Raw genomic sequence first — 20,011 nt, forward strand, 5'->3', positions numbered from 1 at the left:
GAAGCCATGCGCCTAGAGCCCATGCTCCACAACAAGAGAAGCCGCTGTAATGACAAGTCTGCTTACCACAGTGAAGAGTAGCCCCCACTTGCCACAACTATAGGAAGCCCTCACACAGAACAAAGACCCAGTGCAGCCAAAATAAATAAATAAATAATTTTTTTAAAAAAATGGGCCACTGTCCCGGACTTGGGCCAAGCTGATAGCTCCTCCTCAAGTTGTGTCCCTCTTGTGTGTTACGTGTGGAGGGGCTGGAAAATGCCTTAGGTAATTACCAGGAAAATCAAGCTTCTCTGGTGAGGGGTGGCTCTGGAACCTTGCGGTGAGATATTTCGATGCTGGCAGAGAGAGAAAGGCAAGGTGAGCAGGAAACACACGTGCGAAGGCTGGCTAAGCCTGCAAGTTTTACTGGTGGTAGATAGATTGATGGTGGCCATAGGGTTCCTGGAACTCCTTTGGGATGCCTTCCAGCACATTTGGAGGCATGTGTAGAAAAGGATTAAGGGTGCATGTTCGTGGACCACCCCACCCTTTTCCTTTCCTTTGTTGATTTGCTTCATGGCAGGTCACTGTGCCAGCGAATGGTTGCATTCCCGGCACAGTATTGTGTCTTCTCATGGGGGCCAATTTGGAGGCCGTGGTGTGTTTTGTCCCTGTCTGGCCACGTTCCCCCTGTGTTGAAGATATGAAGGTGTTCCTCAGGACAGCCCAGCATCGTTTCTATACCCGGCCCACATAGCGTTCCCTGAGGATTGGAGCTCTTCCCGGAGGTCATTGAGCACAACCATGCAGAAACAAGGGAGTCGGCTGCCAAGGAAAGGCTACAGGTTTAAGGGCAGGAGAGGATGTGGAGTGCAGGGATCATTTTATCCTGCCACCCACTGGTGCGGTGAACCTGTGGTCTCCGGCATGCCTGGCCTCAGGTCAGAGAAGTCATGGCTGTTCAAGGGTCCAGGATGTTGGCTGAGTTCTCTTGTTGTACGACTCTTGGTGACACGTTGGTTCTGGAGGACCTGGTCTCATGGTATCTCTGAGGACATGGCACTGACGGACCCAAATTGTGAAAGTACAAGGCGCCATGGCAAGTTACCCAGGTGCTGCAAAGGTCTTTTGCTGCACCTTTGGGCATCAAATTGGCTCTGATGCCATTTGCTCTCTGTGTGGTCCAAGTGAAGGTCCTCTGGCTTGGCTGGAGACCAGGAAGCATGCCTGCTGCTGTTCACCCTTGTTCAGTCCAGCGGTTCCTCAGTGCCCTTTGTCCTAAGGCCTGAGGAACCCCTTTTGATGGAGGTCATCACTTTCGGTCATGACCATTCCCTTGTGCAAGATCACAGGGACCCTGTTTCCACTTGATGGCGAGTCAGTTGTGCGGAAGTGTATGTTCCTAGAGCAGGTGTGTTTCCCTAGAGGGCAGTGGCTCTTAGGCTGAGGGAGCCCAGTTCCCCTGAGGGTGTCTCTGGTGTTCAGGATGACATCCTTTTCCTGTGTCGGAGAGAGGAGAGCTCAGGAGAGGAATTGCAGGGCCCGAGAGCAGGGGGTTGTTGGACAGTGGCGCTCTTTGTCCTGATGTCTGCATGCTCTGCAGGCGTCCACATCCCGATGCATTCACATTTGGCTGCTGATACACAGACAAGATGGGCAGCAAATGAAATGTTTAGGCGAGATAGAATGCACATCCCTAGGTGGTATCGCCCTTTCCCTTGGTGTGCCTGTGCACCATCCTCAAGCATACGTGTGTTCTCTCACCCCGAGCCAGGTGGAATGCCAGGGAACGAATGCCAGCAGCAGCCTGGAGCCCTCCATATAATCCGTGATACCCGGCGAAGTGAGGACGATGCAGAAAGGCAAGGTGTGGTGTAGGAGTCTTGGAGGGGCGTTGGCGTGCAGTCCGTAAGGATCCTGGTTTAACCCTTGTGGCGGTAAGCAGCACTTCTTTGCTGAAACCTAGATGTTTGGCCAGGGGAACTTGTGCACTGGGACTACACCCTCACCTCTGGTCTTTTCCTGGGGAACACCAGCTTCGATGCCCTGAGACTTGGTTGCACTACCTGCCCCATGGCTTTGCTCTGGCCACTCCCGAATGCTGACATGATTGAGCTCGCTGGCCGTCCCATGGTGGAGGCTACAACTTTGCATGTTCAGCGTTTGAGCATGTGCCTGGATCGCTGATCACTCCCACAGATGCATTCCTTGGAAATCTGAACAAAATGAGTGAGAAATCCCTACCATCTCCTCATTGGAACTGAGGTCCAGCACGTGGCTCCCAAAAGGAAAGTAGGGAGAGGTTCACATTGCATTTGCTGACATGGGTGTCCATAGCCTCGTTGTTCAATTTGAGGGTGGTGGTCTTCTTGTGGGGAGAAGAGCAATTGGGAAAGGAGCCTGGGATGCCCATCCAAGTGGGAAGGCTAGGGATAGCATGCCGTCTCTGGGCGCCTTTGTCTAGCCATGACTGCTGTCCCCTACCGTGGTTCAGCATGCGGGAGGGAGAGGAAGTGTGAGCCATTGGTGGGCCTATCACCTGCAATTGAGTTCTACAGGCCTCCCCCACCCCCTGGTCGTTGCCTTGTGCCCTCAAAGAAACAGAAGTCTGTATGCTCAGGGTCAGAGAAGGAGTCCTGGCCTATGCCAGGCTTCTTTGTCATGTTCTGCTTGGGCGACCGGATGCAGTTAAAGTTTCTCCTGATGATCGGGGGAAATAAAGTGGGCCAGTGTCTCTGGGAGTTGGGCCAAGCTGATGGCTCCTCCTTGGGTTGTATCCCTCTTGTTTCTTGTTATGGTTCAAAAATGCCTTAGGCAATTCCTGGTGAAATCAACCTTCTGTGGTGAGGGGTGGCTCTGACACCTTGCCGTGTGGTGTTTGGATCCTGGCCCAGAGAGAAAGCAAGGCGAATGGGAAATACACGTGAGATAGTTGGCTAATCCCACAGGTTTACTGGTGGGTGTGTTGATCGACAGTGGACATAGTCCATTCCTTTGTGATGCTCTCAGGCGCGTTGGAGGCACATGTAAGGAAGAAATACGAGGTGCAATTTTGTGGATCATCCCACCCTTTGCCTCTCCTTTGTCGATTTGCTTCATGACTGGTCCCTGTGCCGTCAAATGTTTGCCTTCGTGGCATAGTATGGTGTCTTCTCATGGGGCCCAATTTGGAGGCCGGGGGGTATTTTGTCCCCTTTTTGCCATGGTCCCCCTGTGTTGAAGATGTGAGAGTGTTCCTCAAGACAGCCCAATGTCTTTTCTGTACCCAGCCTGCATAGCATTCCCTGAGGCTTATAACTCTTCCCGGATGTTATTGGGCGCCTCCATGCAGAAACAAGGGAGTCGGCTGCCAAGGAAAGGCTACAGTAGGTTTAAGGGCAGGAGAGGATGTGTGATACGGGGGTCATTTCGTCCTGCCACCCACTGGTGCAGCGAGCCTGTGTTCTCTGGCATTCCTGGTCTCAGGCCAGAGAAGTCATGCCATTTCAAGAATCCATGCTGTTGTCTCGGTTCTCTCTTTGTGCGGCTGTGGGATATACGTTAGTTCTGGAGGACCAGGGTCTCATGGTTTCTCCGAGGTCATGGCACTGACAGACCCAGAGTGTGAAAGTGCAAAGCACCACGGCAAGTTACCCAGTTGCTGCAAGGGTTTTGTCCCGCAACTTTGGGCATCGGAATGGCTCCTATGCCATTAGCTGTCCGTGTTGTCCAAATGAAGAGACTCTGGCTTGGCTTTAATTTCATATGGAACTGTGCTCGTTAGTTCCCCTTACCTAGCTAAGTGAGCCAGGTCCAAGTGGTTTGTTGACTTTTTATCTTATATCCTTACAGTTTTTCCATTCTTTTTGTAATGTGTCCCAGCAAACTAATTTATTCTAGCTTTGTTAATCATGATTATTTTTTATAGTAAGTATTCATCTTTTGTCATTAGCCAGTTTTTTCCTTGAATTTTATTATATGTGTTATATTGTGATAAAGTTGCCATTTTCTTCAGACAGTGTTGTTTTGTTTGTTTTTTTCAGAGACTACGTTTTACATTTTCAAATGGTTTCCATCAAGAATTTTAATAGACCCTGTGTGTTCATAGGGGATAGTGTCTTTTTTGATCTTATTTTGTTATTTATTTGTCCTTATAATGTCATTATCATAGTCTATTTTTCCTCTTTTTTTTTAATATGGACCGTTTTTAAAGTCTTTATTGAATTTGTTACAATATTGCTTCTGTCTATTTTTTATTTTTCTTGGCCACGAGGCATGTGGGAGCCTATGTCCCTAACCAGGGATCGAACCCCCACCCCCTGCATTGGAAGGCAATGTCTTTACCACTGGACTGCCTGGGAAGTCCCTAGATATTTTTTAAATTAATAAACTACAGCTAAATATTTCTCAGTGCTGTGTCAGGTACACCTTCTTTCATTTTTTGCTTTCATATTTTCCTGAAATGTTATTATATAATAGAACTTTTTAGTTTTACATTTTATTTCCAGCTACCTTTTTGATTACAGTGTTTTAACTGTAGAATTTTTTAAATTCTGAATTCATGCTTTTATATGTTTGTCCTACAACTTCTGTATTTTTAACCTTTAGTTGATTAGTATTCTTTTTTAATGAGTTATTTAATATCTAGCAATCTTTTCTTTTTAATCACACAGATTGTTATTAGGATTTGTTTCTTAGATTTTATTTTCTGGTTTTAAAATGATTTTTATCTATTGATCCACACTAATTTCTCTTAATATTTTTCCTGTTTTGTCAGCTCTAATAGTGAACCTATCTGGTGAGATTTTCATATTTATTATATAGGTTAATTTGTATTTCAGTTATTTATTTGTTTATTTACAATTCATATTATTTACTGGAGATTATTTTTTTTTATTTTAAGGTATTTTTTATTTACACTGTAAAATTTGTTCATCAATATTTTAATATTTTTTCTATAACTGCATTTTTAAGCTTTTGTTTCCTTCATTGATTTTCTGGTCGCATTCTGTTCATGATTATTTTTCTTGTATAGTGTGATTTTTTCATTCCTGTTAGGCAGGGTTTTTTTATTTTTATTTTTATTTTACGGTACATGGGCCTCTCACTGTTGTGGCCTCTCCCGTTGCGGAGCACAAGCTCCGGAAGCGCAGGCTCAGCAGCCATGGCTCACGGGCCCAGCCGCTCCACGGCATGTGGGATCTTCCCGGACCGGGGCACGAACCCATGTCCCCTGCATTGGCAGGCAGACTCTCAACCACTGCGCCACCAGGGAAGCCCAGGCAGGGTTTTTTTAAATTGAAGTATAGTTGATAAACAATGTTGTAACTATCTCTGCTGTACAGCAAAGTGACTCTGTTATACACACATACACATTCTTTTTTTATATTCTTTTCCATTATGGTTTATCATAGCATATTGTATATAGTTCCCCATGCTATATATTAGGACCTTGTTGTTTATCCATTCTAAATGTAATTGTTTGTGTCTACGAACCCCAAACTCACAGTCCATCCTTCTTTCTCCTCCCATCCCCCTTGGCAACCACAAGTCTGTTCTCTATGTCTATGAGTCTGTTTCTGTTTTGTAGATAGGTTCATTTGTGCCATAATTTAGATTCTATGTATAAGTGATATCATACTGTATTTGTCTTTCTCTTTCTGACTTACTTCACTTAGTATGATAATGTCTATTTGCATCTCTATTGGGCAGTTTTTCATATTATATTAGGATACCTGATCTCTATTTAATTTTTTATTTTAATTCCATGATCCCTGTGTTGGTTTATTTCAATGTCTTATCACATTTTTCTAGGGTGTGGTTTCAATTGCAGTCTGATTGTCAGAGCCGATTTGGTGCTGTTTTGATCCCTTGGTTTCTTTGGTTTTGCTGGACATTCACATAGCTCCTACTAGTCCTGTATAAGGTGTTGGAAGGTTTTTTCTAGACTGGGTTACCTAAGGCTCTCACTGGGGTAAGGGAGACTCCAGCATACAGAAATGAATAGTTCCTCTTAATTAAGGCTGCTCAATAACATGGGATGACCTGACCTTTGTCACCCGGTTTTTAGCCTTTTTAGATACAGAAAGAGTTTCTCTCCTCTAGACATCTTCGAGGCTAACTAAATGAGAATACCTGCAGTGTAGGGACTCCTAGGCCAACTGATCAGTGAATGGGTTACAAATCTTTGCTCACTTTTGCTCTATTTTTGTAGTTCAACTTAGAATCAGCACTTGTTTTTTTATGAAAGAACTAATTTTTTTCACCTTGAGAAGTGAAATGATGGAGAATATCATGACTAAATCTGCCATCCAAACCTCACAGTCCAGTGGGAATTCTCACACTGGTAAGTATTTTGTCCTGAGAATACTGACATTAGAGCATTGTAACATTCCAATGATAATAAAACTCTGGCCAAGCTAGTCAACTGTGAGACTAGGTCATTGACTGTGATGATTGGTCTCTGTGATTTAAAACTGCAGGTCATTGTGTCTGAGGGTGTTGGAATCCTGAGTGCTCAGTCTCTGCCACATATCTCACGTTTAATGTTCTTCTACAAATGTACCTGTATTGATGATGACTTCAGAAATGGATCTCAGAGGAGTCTGAATGAAATGACTGACAAAATTACTTCTGTGAGTTGAGGTCCAGCACAAGGCACTATACTAGGCAAAAAATGGAGGGAATTCAGTTGATCAAGAAGTATTACCAATAGTGACTATGGTATTTGAAAGTTAACCTGGTTGCATAAATTATAGGAAGTAAATTTTATAATTGTCTATAAACATCTGATTATCTGGTGGCAGAAAATACTGGACAATATTTGCTCTGATGGAGGGTAGAGATTAACACAATTAATATTATTGGAATAACTTCAGAAATATTTCAGGAGAGAAATACATTATTTTATTTAATGTAGGGGTACATTTGTGAACTCTACCATCTTGTGCCTGGCAGACCAATGGACACATTTACTTCTCATCTTTCCACATTTTATTTTATTCCTACATGCAGCATGGATCAAGTACTGTGTTTCATATGAAAGAGAGGTGACATAAAGGACAGGATTCAGAATAAGTCTGTCTTTCCATCCTTAAGGTCCATTCTCAAACTGGTAAGCATTTTGTCCTGGAAATACTGACATTTCTTGTAGGGGTAATGTAATATTTCAATAACAGTAAGTCTTTGACTATGCTAGTCAGCCTTGGAGCCTTGGGAAGTATATGTGATATATGGCCTCTATGACTGAATATGATAGGTCAGTGAGTCCATGGGTGATGAACTCCTGAGTGCTTGGTCTGTTTCTTAACTGAGCCTCAAAGTAACCCTTTTAATAATGTCATTGGATTGATGATGACTGTAATTATTGATCTCAGAAAATCTGAACAAAATGCGTGACCTAATCAGTTCTGGGAAACTGAGGTCCAGCACAGATACCCACCCTGTGCAAAATATGTGGAAGGAGTGTTGAGTTTGTTCAGCTGTGAGGTACCAACAGGAACTGTTGTATTTGAAAGCTCACCAATGTGCATGTGTTCGATAAACTGAATTAGGCAGAGGTCTGTACTTCTACAGTGTTGGGATAATAGTGAAACTCTCTGAGTGCTCACCTGGCAGCATTATTTACATACTTAGTAAACAGACTCTAGAGAACCAGCACATGAGTGCGGAAAATGTGGGTATGTTTATGCTTATACATGTTTGTCTGAGCTGCTGGAATCTTCTGAGTAACAGTCTCTTTAGGGCAGTTAGATGGTCAAAACTCAAAGAGATCATAGGTTTCATGGGTTTTTATTCTTCATTTCTACATTAAGTGAAACAGTTACATGGAAATTGAAGCATAGGTACTATATTTTGGAATGTCTTCACAATACATTTTAATCTGCTTGCCAACCCAGTCTTAAGTTTTCAACTGTTGTTTAGTTGTGTCTCTCTTTTTCCTCCTATCATGTGAAGAACAACTTTCATATACATTTGATTGCTGGCTTCAATTATAATAATAATATATATTATAATATATAATAATAAACATTTTTAGATGTGAAATCATGTTTAAAATTCTTGCATTTTTATATGGATTTCATGACTTCTGCCCTCAGTGTGTTTCAAATGTGTATAAGAGAGATCCTGCTTGTAATGCATGGTTCTGAGGCATGTGCTCTGGGGAACTCTGAAATTAATGTCTTATTAAAAAAATTAATCTGTATATTACCATGTTCCAAATAGTGAGTGTAACTCTTCTGGTGATATCAGTTGTATAGTGACTAACTATGGTGAATGTTATGTAAGCTTTTACCATTTAACATTGTACTAAGATTTTCTTTCTCAACCTCCATAATTTTTGCTTGTGCTTTGTAGATTGGAAGCAATGTTGAATGGAAGGTACATTTTATTGCTTGGAATTCTCACCACTACACCAAGGAACTGCTGTTTTTGTAACAGCCTTCTCACCTGGGAATGGCAAAAACAATGTATTCCAGAGATAACAACCCAATTTTCAATAAGTTTTTTGCAGAATTATTTTTATTATTGTTTTTAAGAAGTCAGGAATTCACATGTTTTTTTAAAGACTGTTAATTCAAATACTGTGAGACATTAATAATATGGTGAATTATTCATGTTTTCTGTCTCCTTTATTTCTATAACTTTTGCTCTTTCTTTGTTTGGAATATTATTTTTAAATATCTAAGTAAAGAAATAAATTAATACAGTTAAATGCAGGTACACAGCGAACCATTCCATCTTTTTTTTTATATTTAAAATATCTTTTTAAAATTTTACTTTTAAGTTGTGGTCAAATACATATAAAATTTACCATCTTAATCATTTCTAAGGTTAAAGTTCAGTGGCATTAAGTATATTCACATTATTGTGCAAACCTCACCACCATCCACCTCCAGAACTTTTTTCATCTTGCAAGACTGAAACTCTGTACCCATTAAACAAAAGCTCCCATTCTCCCGTCCCTGCAGCCCCTGGTAACTGCCATTCTACTTCCTGTCTCTATCAATTTGGCTACTCTAGGTACCTCATATAAGTGAAATGATACAATACCCTTTTGTTTCTGACTTATTTCACTTAGCATGAGTTCTTCAAGGTTCATTCATGTTGTAGCATGTGTCAGAATTTCCTTTCTGTTTAAGGCTGAATAATATTCTAGAATATACCATACTTTGTTTACCCATTGGTCTGTCAATAGATATTTGGGTTGCTTCCATCTTTGGCTTTTGTGCATAATGCTATGAACATGAATGTACAAATATCTCTTTGAGACCCTTCTTTGAATTCTTTTGGGTATGTACCAAGATGATACATAGTGATGGTAGGGTAGTTCTCTTTTTAATTTTCTGAAGAAACACCATACTATTTTCCATAGTGGCTGCACCATTTTACATTTCCACCAATAGTGCGCAAGGGTTCCAATTCCTCTACGTCTTTATCAACACATTATTTTCTGCTTTTTTTGATAGTAACCCTCCTAGTTGACATGAGATGGTATTTCATTGTGGTTTTGATTTGCATTTCTCTAATGATTAATGATGTTGAACATCTTTTCATGCACGTATTGGTCATTGGTATATCTTCTTTGGAGAATGTCTATTCAAGTCCTTTGACCATTTTAAATCAGGTTGCTTTTTTTGTTGTTGAGTTATATGAGTTAAATAACTAATATATTTTGGATATTAGTCCTTATCAGATACATAATTTGCAATTATTTTCTCCCTTTTCACTCGGTTGATTGTGTCTTTTTTTTTTATCTTTATTGGAGTATAATTGCTTTACAATGGTGCGTTAGTTTCTGCTTTATAACAAAGTGAATCAGTTATACATATGCATATGTTCCCATATCTCTTCCCTCTAGCGTCTTCCTCCCTCCCACCCTCCCTTTCCCACCCCTCTAGGTGGTCACAAAGCACCGAGCTGACCTCCCTGTACTACGTGGCTGCTTCCCACTAGCTATCTACCTTATATTTGGTAGTGTATGTATGTCCATGCCTTTCTCTATCACTTTCTCACAGCTTACTCTTTCCCCTCCCCATATCCTCAAGTCCATTCTCTAGCAGGTCTCTGTCTTTCTTCCTGTCTTACCCCTAGTTTTTTCATGACAGTTTTTTTTTCTTAAATTCCGTATATATGTGTTAGTATACGGTATTTGTCTTTCTCTTTCTGACTTACTTCACTATGTATGACAGACTCTAGGTCCATCCAGCTCATTACAAATAGCTCAATTTCGTTTCTTTCTATAACTGAGTAATATTCCATTGTATATATGTGCCACATCTTCTTTATCCATTCATCCGATGATGGACACTTAGGTTGTTTCCATCTCCTGGCTATTGTAAATAGAGCTGCAATGAGTATTTTGGTACATGACTCTTTTTGAATTATGGTTTTCTCAGGGTATATGCCCAGTAGTGGGATTGCTGGGTCATATGGTAGTTCTATTTGTAGTTTTTTAAGGAACCTCCATACTGTTCTCCATAGTGGCTGAACCAATTCACATTCCCACCAGCAGTGCAAGAGTGATCCCTTTTCTCCACATTCTCTCCAGCATTTATTGTTTCTAGATTTTTTGATGATGGCTATTCTGACTGGTGTGAGATGATATCTCATTGTAGTTTTGATTTGCATTTCTCTAATGATTAATGATGTTGAGCATTTTTTCATGTGTTTGTTGGCAGTCTGTATATCTTCTTTGGAGAAATGTCTATTTAGGTCTTCTGCCCATTTTTGGATTGCGTTGTTTGTTTTTTCATTATTGAGCTGCTTATAAATTTTGGAAATTAATCCTTTGTCAGTTGCTTCATTTGCAAATATTTTCTCCCATTCTGAGGGTTGTCTTTTGGTTTTGTTTATGGTTTCCTTTGCTGTGCAAAAGCTTTGAAGTTTCATTAGGTCCCATTTGTTTATTTTTGTCTTTATTTCCATTTCTCTAGGAGGTGGGTCAGAAAGGATCTTGCTGTGATTTATGTCATAGGGTGTTCTGCCTATGTTTTCCTCTAAGAGTTTGATAGTTTCTGGCCTTACATTTAGGTCTTTAATCTATTTTGAGCTTATTTTTATGTATGGTGTTAGGGAATGATCAGATATCATACTTTTACATGTACCTGTCCAGTTTTCCCAGCACCACTTATTGAAGAGGCTGTCCTTTCTCCACTGTACATTCCTGCCACCTTTATCAAAGGTAAGGTGTCCATATGTGCATGGGTTTATCTCTGGGCTTTCTATCCTGTTCCATTGATCTTTCTGTTTTTGTGTCAGTGCCATACTGTCTTGATTACTATAGCTTTGTAGTATAGTCTGAAGTCAGGGAGCCTGATTCCTCCAGCTCCGTATTTCGTTCTCAAGATTGCTTTGGCTATTTGGGGTCTTTTGTGTTTCCATACAAATTGTGAAATTTTTTGTTCTAGTTCTGTGAAAAATGCCAGTGGTAGTTTGATAGGGATTGTATTGAATCTATAGATTGCTTTGGGTAGTAGAGTTATTTTCACAGTGTTGATTCTTCCAATCCAAGAACATGGTATATCTCTCCATCTATTTGTATCATCTTTAATTTCTTTCATCAGTGTCTTAAAATTTTCTGCATACAGGTCTTTTGTCTCCTTTGGTAGGTTTATTCCTAGATATTTTATTCTTTTTGTTGCAATGATAAATGGGAGTATTTTCTTGATTTCACTTTCAGGTTTTTCATCATTAGTGTATAGGAATGCCAGAGATTTCTGTGCATTAATTTTGTATCCTGATACTTTACCAAATTCATTGATTAGCTCTAGTAGTTTTCTGGTAGCATCTTTAGGATTCTCTATGTATAGTATCATGTCATCTGCAAACAGTGACAGCTTTACTTCTTCTTTTCCGATTTGGATTCCTTTTATTTCCTTTTCTTCTCTGATTGCTGTGGCCAAATCTTCCAAAACTATGTTGAATAAGAGTGGTGAGAGTGGGCAACCTTGTCTTGTTCCTGATCTTAGTGGAAATGCTTTCAGATTTTCACCATTGAGGATGATGTTGGCTGTGGGCTTGTCATATATGGCCTTTATTATGTTGAGGAAAGTTCCCTGTAGGAAAACCCCTGCAGGGTTTTTATCATAAATGGGTGTTGAATTTTGTCAAAAGATTTCTCTGCATCTATTGATATGATCATATGGTTTTTCTCCTTCAATTTGTTAATATGGTTTATCACATTGATGGATTTGCATATATTGAATAATCCTTGCATTCCTGGAATAAACCCCACTTGATCATGGTGTATGATCCTTTTAATGTGCTGTTGGATTCTGTTTGCTAGTATTTTGTTGAGGACTTTTGCATCTATGTTCATCAGTGATATTGGCCTGTAGTTTTCTTTCTTTGTGACATCCTTGTCTGGTGTTGGTATCAAGGTGATGGTGGCCTCGTAGAATGAGTTTGGGAGTGTTCCCCCCTCTGCTATATTTTGGAAGAGTTTGAGAAGGATAGGTGTTAACTCTTCTCTAAATGTTTGACAGAATTTGCCTGTGAAGCCATCTGGTCCTGGGCTTTTCTTTGTTGGAAGATTTTTAATCACAGTTTCAATTTCAGTGCTTGTGATTGGTCTGTTCATATTTTCTATTTCTTCCTGATGCAGTCTTGGCAGGTTGTGTATTTCTAACAATTTGTTCATTTCTTCCAGGTTGTCCATTTTATTGGCATAGTTTCTTGTAGTAATCTCTCATGATCGTTTGTATTTCTGCAACTGTCTGCAGTTGTTACTTCTCCTTTTTCATTTCTAATTGTATTGATTTGAGTCTTCTCCCTATTTATCTGCATGAGTCTGACTAATGGTTTATCAATTTTATTTATCTTCTCAAAGAACTAGCTTTTAGTTTTATTGATCTTTGCTATCGTTTCCTTCATTTCTTTTTCATTTATTTCTGATCTGATTTTTATGATTTCTTTCCTTCTGCTAACTTTGGGGTTTTTCTGTTCTTCTTTCTCTAATTGCTTGAGGTGCAAGTTTAGGTTGTTTATTCGAGATGTTTCCTGTTTCTTAAGGTAGGATTGAATTTCTATAAACTTCCCTCTTAGAAGTGCTTTTGCTGCATCCCATAGGTTTGGGTCATCATGTCTCCATTGTCATTTGTTTCTGGGTATTTTTTAATTTCCTCTTTGATTTCTTCAGTGATCACTTCGTTATTAAGTAGTGTATTATTTAGCCTCCATGTGTTTTTATTTTTTACATATCTTTTCCTGTAATTGATATCTAGTCTCATAGCGTTTTGGTCAGAAAAGATACTTGATACAATTTCAATTTTCTTAAATTTACCAAGGCTTGATTTGTGACCCAGGATATGATCTGTCCTGGAGAATGTTCCATGAGCACTTGAGAAAAATGTGTATTTTGTTGTTCTTGGATGGAATGTCCTATAAATATAAATTAAGTCCATCTTGTTTAATGTATCATTTAAAGCTTGTGTTTCCCTATTTATTTTCATTTTGGATGATCTGTCCATTGGTGAAAGTGAAGTGTTAAAGTCCCCTACTATGAATGTGTTACTATCGATTTCCCCTTTTATGGCTGTTAGTATTTGCCTTATGTATTGAGGTGGTCCTATGTTGGGTGCATAAATATTTACAATTGTTATATCTTCTTTTTTGATTGATCCCTTGATCGTTATGTAGTGTCCTTCTTTGTCTCTTCTGATAGTCTTTATTTTAAAGTCTATTTTGTCTGATATGAGAATTGCTACTCCAGCTTTCTTTTGGTTTCCATTTGCATGGAATATCTTTTTCCATGCCCTTACTTTCAGTCTGTATGTGTCTCTAGGTCTGAAGTGGGTCTCTTGTAGACAGCATATATATGGGTTTTGTTTTTGTTTCCATTCAGCCAATCTGTGTCTTTTGGTGGGAGCATTTAGCCCATTTACATTTAAGGTAATTATCGATATGTATGTTCCTATTCCCATTTTCTTATTTGTTTTGGGTTCATTATTGTAGGTCTTTTCCTTCTCTTGTGTTTCTTGCCTAGAGAAGTTCCTTTAGCATTTGTTGTAAAGCTGGTTTGGTGGTGCTGAACTTTCTCAGCTTTTGCTTGTCTGTAAAGGTTTTAATTTCTCCATCAAATCTGAATGAGATCCTTGCTGGGTAGAGTAATCTTGGTTTCAGGTTTTTCTCCTTCATCACTTTAAATATATTCTGCCACTCCCTTCTGGCTTGCAGAGTTTCTGCTGAAAGATCAGCTGTTAACCTTATGGGGATTCCTTTGTGTGTTATTTGTTGTTTGTCCCTTGCTGCTTTTAATTTGTTTTCTTTGTGTTTAATTTTTGACAGTTTGATTAATATGTGTCTTGGCATATTTCTCCTTGGATTTATCCTGTATGGGACTCTCTGTGCTTCCTGAACTTGATTAACTATTTCCTTTCCCATATTAGGGAAGTTTTCAACTATAATCTCTTCAAATATTTTCTCAGTCTCTTTCTTTTCCTCTTCTTCTTCTGGAACCCCTCTAATTCAAATGTTGGTGCATTTAATGTTGTCTCAGAGGTCTCTGAGACTCTCCTCAGTTCTTTTCATTCTTTTTTCTTTATTCTGCTCTGCAGTAGTTATTTCCACTATTTTATCTTCCAGGTCACTTATCCATTCTTCTGCCTCAGTTGATCCCATCTAGAGTCTATTGATCCCATCTAGAGTATTTTTCATTTCATTTATTGTGTTGTTCATCATTCCTTGTTTCATCTTTAGTTCTTCTAGGTCCTTCTTAAATGTTTCTTGTATTTTTTCTATTCTATTTCCAAGATTTTAGATCATCTTTACTATTATTATTCTGAATTCTTTTTCAGGTAGACTGCCTATTTCCTCTTCATTTGTTAGGTCTGGTGGGTTTTTACCTTGCTCCTTCATCTGCTGTGTGTTTTTCTGTCTTCTCATTTTGCTTATCTTACTGTGTTTGGGGTCTCCTTTTTGCAGGCTGCAGTTTCCTAGTTCCCGTTGTTTTTGGTGTCTGTCCCCAGTTGCTAAAGTTCATTCAGTGGGTTGTGTAGGCTTCCTGGTGGAGGGGACTAGTGCCTGTGTTCTTGTGGATTAGGCTGGATCTTGTCTTTCTGGTGGGCAGGTCCACGTCTGGTGGTGTGTTTTGGGGTGTCTGTGGACTTGTTATGATTTTAGGCAGCCTCTCTGCTAATGGGTGGAGTTGTGTTCCTGTCTTGCTAGTTGTTTGGCATAGGGTGTCCAGCACTGTAGCTTGCTGGTCGTTGAGTGAAGCTGGGTGCTGGCGTTGAGATGGAGATCTCTGGGAGATTTTTGCCATTTGATATTATGTGGAGCTTGGAAGTCTCTTGTGTACCAGTATCCTGAATTTGGCTCTCCCACCTCGGAGGCACAGCACTGACTCCTGGCTGCAGCACCAAGAGCCTTTCATCCACACGACTCAGAAGAAAATGGAGAAAAAATAGAAAGAAAGAAAGAGAGAGAGAAAGGAAGGAAGGAAGAAAAAAGAGAAAGAAGGAAGGAAGAAGATAAAATAAACATAAAGTTATTAAAATAAAACATAAATATTAAGAAAAAAATTTTAAAGAAAAAAAAACTGATGGATAGAACCCTAGAACAAATGGTTGAATCAAAGCTATACAGACAAAATCTCACACAGAAGCATACACATAGACACTCACAAACAGAGGAAAAGGGGAATAAATCATAAATCTTGCCCTCAAAGTCCACCTCCTCAATTTGGGATGATTCGTTGTCTATTCTTGTATTCCACAGATGCAGGGTACATCAAGTTGATTGTGGAGCTTTAATCCGCTGCTTCTGAGGCTGCTGAGAGAGATTTCCCTTTCTCTTCTTTCTTCTCACAGCTCCCGGGGCTCAGTTTTGGATTTGGCTCCGCCACTGCATGTAGGTCACCGGAGGGCGTCTGTTCTTCGCTCAGAGAGGACGGGGTTAAAGGAGCAACTGCTTCGGGGACTCTGGCTCACTCAGGCTGCGGGGAGGGAGGGGCACGGAGTGCGGGGCAAGCCTGCAGCAGCAGAGGCCATCATGACTGTTGCACCAGCCTGAGGCGCGCCGTGCATTCTCCTCGGGAAGTTGTCCCTGGATCCCGGGACCCTGGCAGTAGCGGGCTGCACAGGCTCCCTGGAAGCGGGGTGTGGATAGTGACCTGTTCTCGCACACAGGCTTCTTGGTGGCGGCAGCAGCAGCCTTAGCGTCTCATGCCCGTCTCTGCGGTCTGCGCTTTTAGCTGCGGCTCGTGCCCATCTCTGGAGCTCTTTTAAGCAGCGCTCTTAATCCCCTCTCCTCGCGCACCAGGAAACAAAGAGGGAAGAAAAAGTCTCGTGCCTCTTCGAGGCAGCCTTTTCCCCGGACTCCCTCCCGGCTACCCGTGGTGCACTAACCCCCTGGAGGCTGTGTTCACGCTGCTAACCCCAGTCCTCTCCCTGCGCTCCGACCGAAGCCCAAGCCTCAGCTCCCAGCCCCGCCCACCCTGGCCGGTGAGCAGACAAGCCTCTCGGGCTGGTGAGTGCCTTTTGGCACCGATCCTCTGTGCGGAACTCTCTCTGCTTTGCCCTCCGCGCCCCTGTTGCTGTGCTCTCCTCCGCGGCTTCGAAGCTCTCCCCCTCCGCCACCCCCAGTCTCTGCCTGCGAAGGGGCTTCTAGTGTGTGGAAAACCTTTTCTCCTTCACAGCTCCCTCCCACTGGTGCAGGTCCTGTCCCTATCCTTTTGCCTCTGTTTTTTTTTTTTTTTCTTTTGCCCTACCCAGGTACGTGGGGAATTTCTTGCCTTTTGGGAGGTCTGAGGTCTTCTGCCAGCGTTCAGTAGGTGTTCTGTAGGAGTTGTTCCACATGTAGATGTATTTCTGGTGTATCTGTTGGGAGGAAGGTGATCTCCACGACTTACTCTTCCACCATCTTCCCCTCGTCCTTCTATTCCATCTTTTGCTTGGTTGATAAATGTACATTATCGCTTCTCATCTTTACATATTACATCTTTACATTCTATTACTACAATTCAAGATGGACCAAGAGCTGGGTTTCATATGAATGAGTTTATTCCCTCTTCTTGAGATCTGACATGAAGGAGTATTTCAGTAACAATTTTGCCTCTCATCCTTAAGGGCCAGTGAGAATTTTCATGCTGGTAAGCACTTTGTCCTGAAGATACTGACATTCCTCTCAGGGAGTGTAACCCTCCAGTGACAATGGGACTCTGGGGTCATCAGTGATGCTGGCCTCCACGGTTGAATAGTGAGGGCCAGTGTGTCCCAGGGAGATGGATTCCTGAGAGCTCAGTGTCTGCCACATGTTTCATTCTAAATTTCCCTTTTATAAGTGTGCCTGGATAAATGGTGACTTCAAAAATGGACCTCAGTGGAATCTGAACAAAATGAGTGACAAAATCGCTTATGTGAGCTGAGGTCCAGTCCACGGACCATGCTAGGCAAAAGTGTGGAGGGATATTCAATTTCCTCAGCAGGTGGTGTCCCCCAGAAAGGACTATGGTATTGAAAAACTAAGATGCTGGCATACACTAGAGGAACTGAATTGTACAAAGGTCGCTAAATAAACAATTTGGGGATGATATAATAACTCTTTGGGTACTTGGCTGCCAGCATGTACAAACTTGTAGTAAATAAACTCTGGGTAATCACCACTTCAATAATGAGTTCTATGAGAAATCTTTGTAACTACACTTGAACCATTCACACATTTATCTGAGCTACCAAAATCTTCTGAGTGATTATTGATATCTTTAGTGTGCTTAGATTGTCAAAATTCAAAGATATTGTATTATGAACTTCTACTTTTCCTTTTCTATTAAATGGAACAATTATATGTAAATTGAAGAGTAGATGTGTGGAATCTTCACAACATATTTTAATTTGCTTGCCAACCCAGACACCAGAAGTAGAACAGTTGTTTCTTTGTTTTTCATTTTTCTTACAAACTGAGCAAGTAATTTCATATATTTTGAATGCTGGCTTCAACTACTAATAGTTTTCTGATGTGAAATGATTATACTTCAAATTCTTAGATTTTTACATGGATATCATTGGCCCCTTTCATATATTCTCAATGGGTTTCTAATGTGTTTAAAGAGACATCCTAGTTACAGTAAATGATTTTGCAGTGACTGTTTTGGGGAAACTTTGAGACAAATATCTTAGAAAAAATTATATCTGTTCTACTGTGATCAAAGTTGTGAGCATAATTGTTCTTGTCATCTCATGATTCAAGGAATATCTATTATGAATACTTATAACTTCTTACAGCTGAATATTCCATTAGGAAAACTTCGTTTTGCAATTTCCCTAATTTCCTGTGTACTTTTTATATTGACCATAACATTAGAATTCCATGAATGTCATCACCACACCACTGATGTACCGATTTTGTCACTTGTGCCAGCTCTCTTAACTGGGAAGTAACAAAACAATGCACTCCTAGGGTAACATCCAATTTTAGTAAATTTACTTTTCTGGATTATTTTTATTATTTTTTAAGTAATCAAAAATTGTATTGAGTTGTTGAATAATCAGTTAATACAAACAACTCTACTAGCTTTAATAATCTGTTGAGGCATCTGAGGCTTCAGTCTCCTTTATTTTTAAGATTTTATGCTTTACTTTAACCAGAAACATCCTAAAGGAGTAATAAATTAGGAGATTTTCCATAAAGATACATAGCACATCTTCTTGTCTTATGCAATTTTGACAAATAGACATGTATACCTTTCACCTTTTCACATTTATACTTTCCCACAAGTAGATATGGACCAAAAACTAGGTTTCATATGGACGAGTTTCTTCCTACTCCTTGATATGTGCCATGAAGGAAAATATTAGGAATAATTCTGCCTTCCATCCTCAAGGGCCAGTGGGAATTCTAATGTACTTTTTCCTGAAAATACTCCATCCCAGGGAGACGGAGTCCTGAGAGCTCAGTGTCTGCCACATATCTAAGGATCAAGGTCTCTTTCACAAATGTGCCTGGATCGATGATGACTTCAAAAATGGATATTGTTGGAATCTGAACAAAATTAGTGACAAAATCACTGATGTGAACTGAGGTCCAGCAGAAGAGACCATGCTAGGCAAAAATGTTGAGGTAGAGCTCAGTTTGGTCAGCTAGTGGTACCTATAGGGTCCATAGTAATTGAATGCTATCCTGATTGCATACATTAAAGGAATTGAATTTCACAGAGGTCTATAAATATCTGACTTAGGGATGACATAGCAACTCTTTGAATGCTTGGCTGGCAGTTTCCATGCATTCATAGTAACCAGATCCTGGAGAACCAGCATAGGAGTAGAGAGGCTGGTGGTAAATGGTTATGTCTACCCATGAGCTATTCACACATTCTTCTTAGGTGCCTTAGTCTTCAGAGTGAAGTCAATTAGGTATTCAAGGCAGAATATATGAGTGTTTATTTATCTCTTAAAGTAAAAGAAAAACATAGAAATTTAAGAGCAGTTTCTATTTGTCAAAATGTCTTCCAGAACATTTTAATTTCCTTGCTGACCAAGTCACAAGTATTAGAAGAGTTTTTTTCCCTGTCACCCAAAGAGGAATTTTCTAGACATTTATGTTATGGATCCAAATAGATGCTGTATTAAACATATTTAATTAAAAATTATTACATTTCCAATTACTTATATTTTAGGTAGATTTCATTGCCCAGTATTCATATTGTGTTAGTGGGTTTCATAGTGTTGAAGGGGAGATCCTAGTATTAATGCCTGCTGCTGAGTGAAGCCTTTGGGGAAACTTTGAGACCAAGGCCTTACAACTTTCAGTGTTACCCTGATCCAAGTAGTGAGCATTATTTTTCTTCTTATACAGATAGTCAAGGGAATATCTATGGTTTATTCCTTATAATCTGTTATTAGTTAGTAAACTTTCAATTATGATGGTTTGGTTTGTCAAATTCCCTAATTTCCCAATATATTCAGTAGATTAGAGGTGATATTGAAGTTGGATGGAATTCCTCCCACTTCTTCAAGGAACTGCTGATTTTCTCATTCATACCAGCTCCCTTCTGCATAAATAATCACAACAATGCACTCCAGAGGTAACATTGCAACTTTTAATAAATGTA

General features: G+C 40.2%; 1 long non-coding RNA gene, 1 other non-coding gene and 1 pseudogene across 12 annotated transcripts in view; all 3 read left to right on the forward strand.

Annotated features, from left to right (window-relative positions):
• Positions 1 to 20,011, forward strand: part of LOC137232859 (uncharacterized) — a 139,756-nt gene that overhangs the window by 102,584 nt on the left and 17,161 nt on the right. For 10 of the 11 annotated variants that reach the window (XR_010947233.1, XR_010947226.1, XR_010947230.1 and 7 more), the window contains 6 exons: positions 1,757 to 1,919; positions 6,176 to 6,307; positions 6,444 to 6,596; positions 6,976 to 7,075; positions 8,320 to 8,343; positions 15,774 to 19,984. This is a non-coding gene — a long non-coding RNA (uncharacterized lncRNA). The remainder of the gene's footprint in view (positions 1 to 1,756; positions 1,920 to 6,175; positions 6,308 to 6,443; positions 6,597 to 6,975; positions 7,076 to 8,319; positions 8,344 to 15,773; positions 19,985 to 20,011) is intronic. The other variant, XR_010947235.1, reaches the window with a different exon arrangement.
• Positions 2,160 to 2,251, forward strand: LOC137207493 (small nucleolar RNA SNORD116). The gene has a single exon (XR_010935119.1). It is a non-coding gene; the product is annotated as a small nucleolar RNA SNORD116 (small nucleolar RNA).
• On the forward strand, positions 18,905 to 18,986 carry LOC137207662 (small nucleolar RNA SNORD116; annotated as a pseudogene).

This window comes from Pseudorca crassidens, chromosome 1, assembly GCF_039906515.1.
Source record: "Pseudorca crassidens isolate mPseCra1 chromosome 1, mPseCra1.hap1, whole genome shotgun sequence".
Taxonomy (NCBI): domain Eukaryota; kingdom Metazoa; phylum Chordata; class Mammalia; order Artiodactyla; family Delphinidae; genus Pseudorca; species Pseudorca crassidens.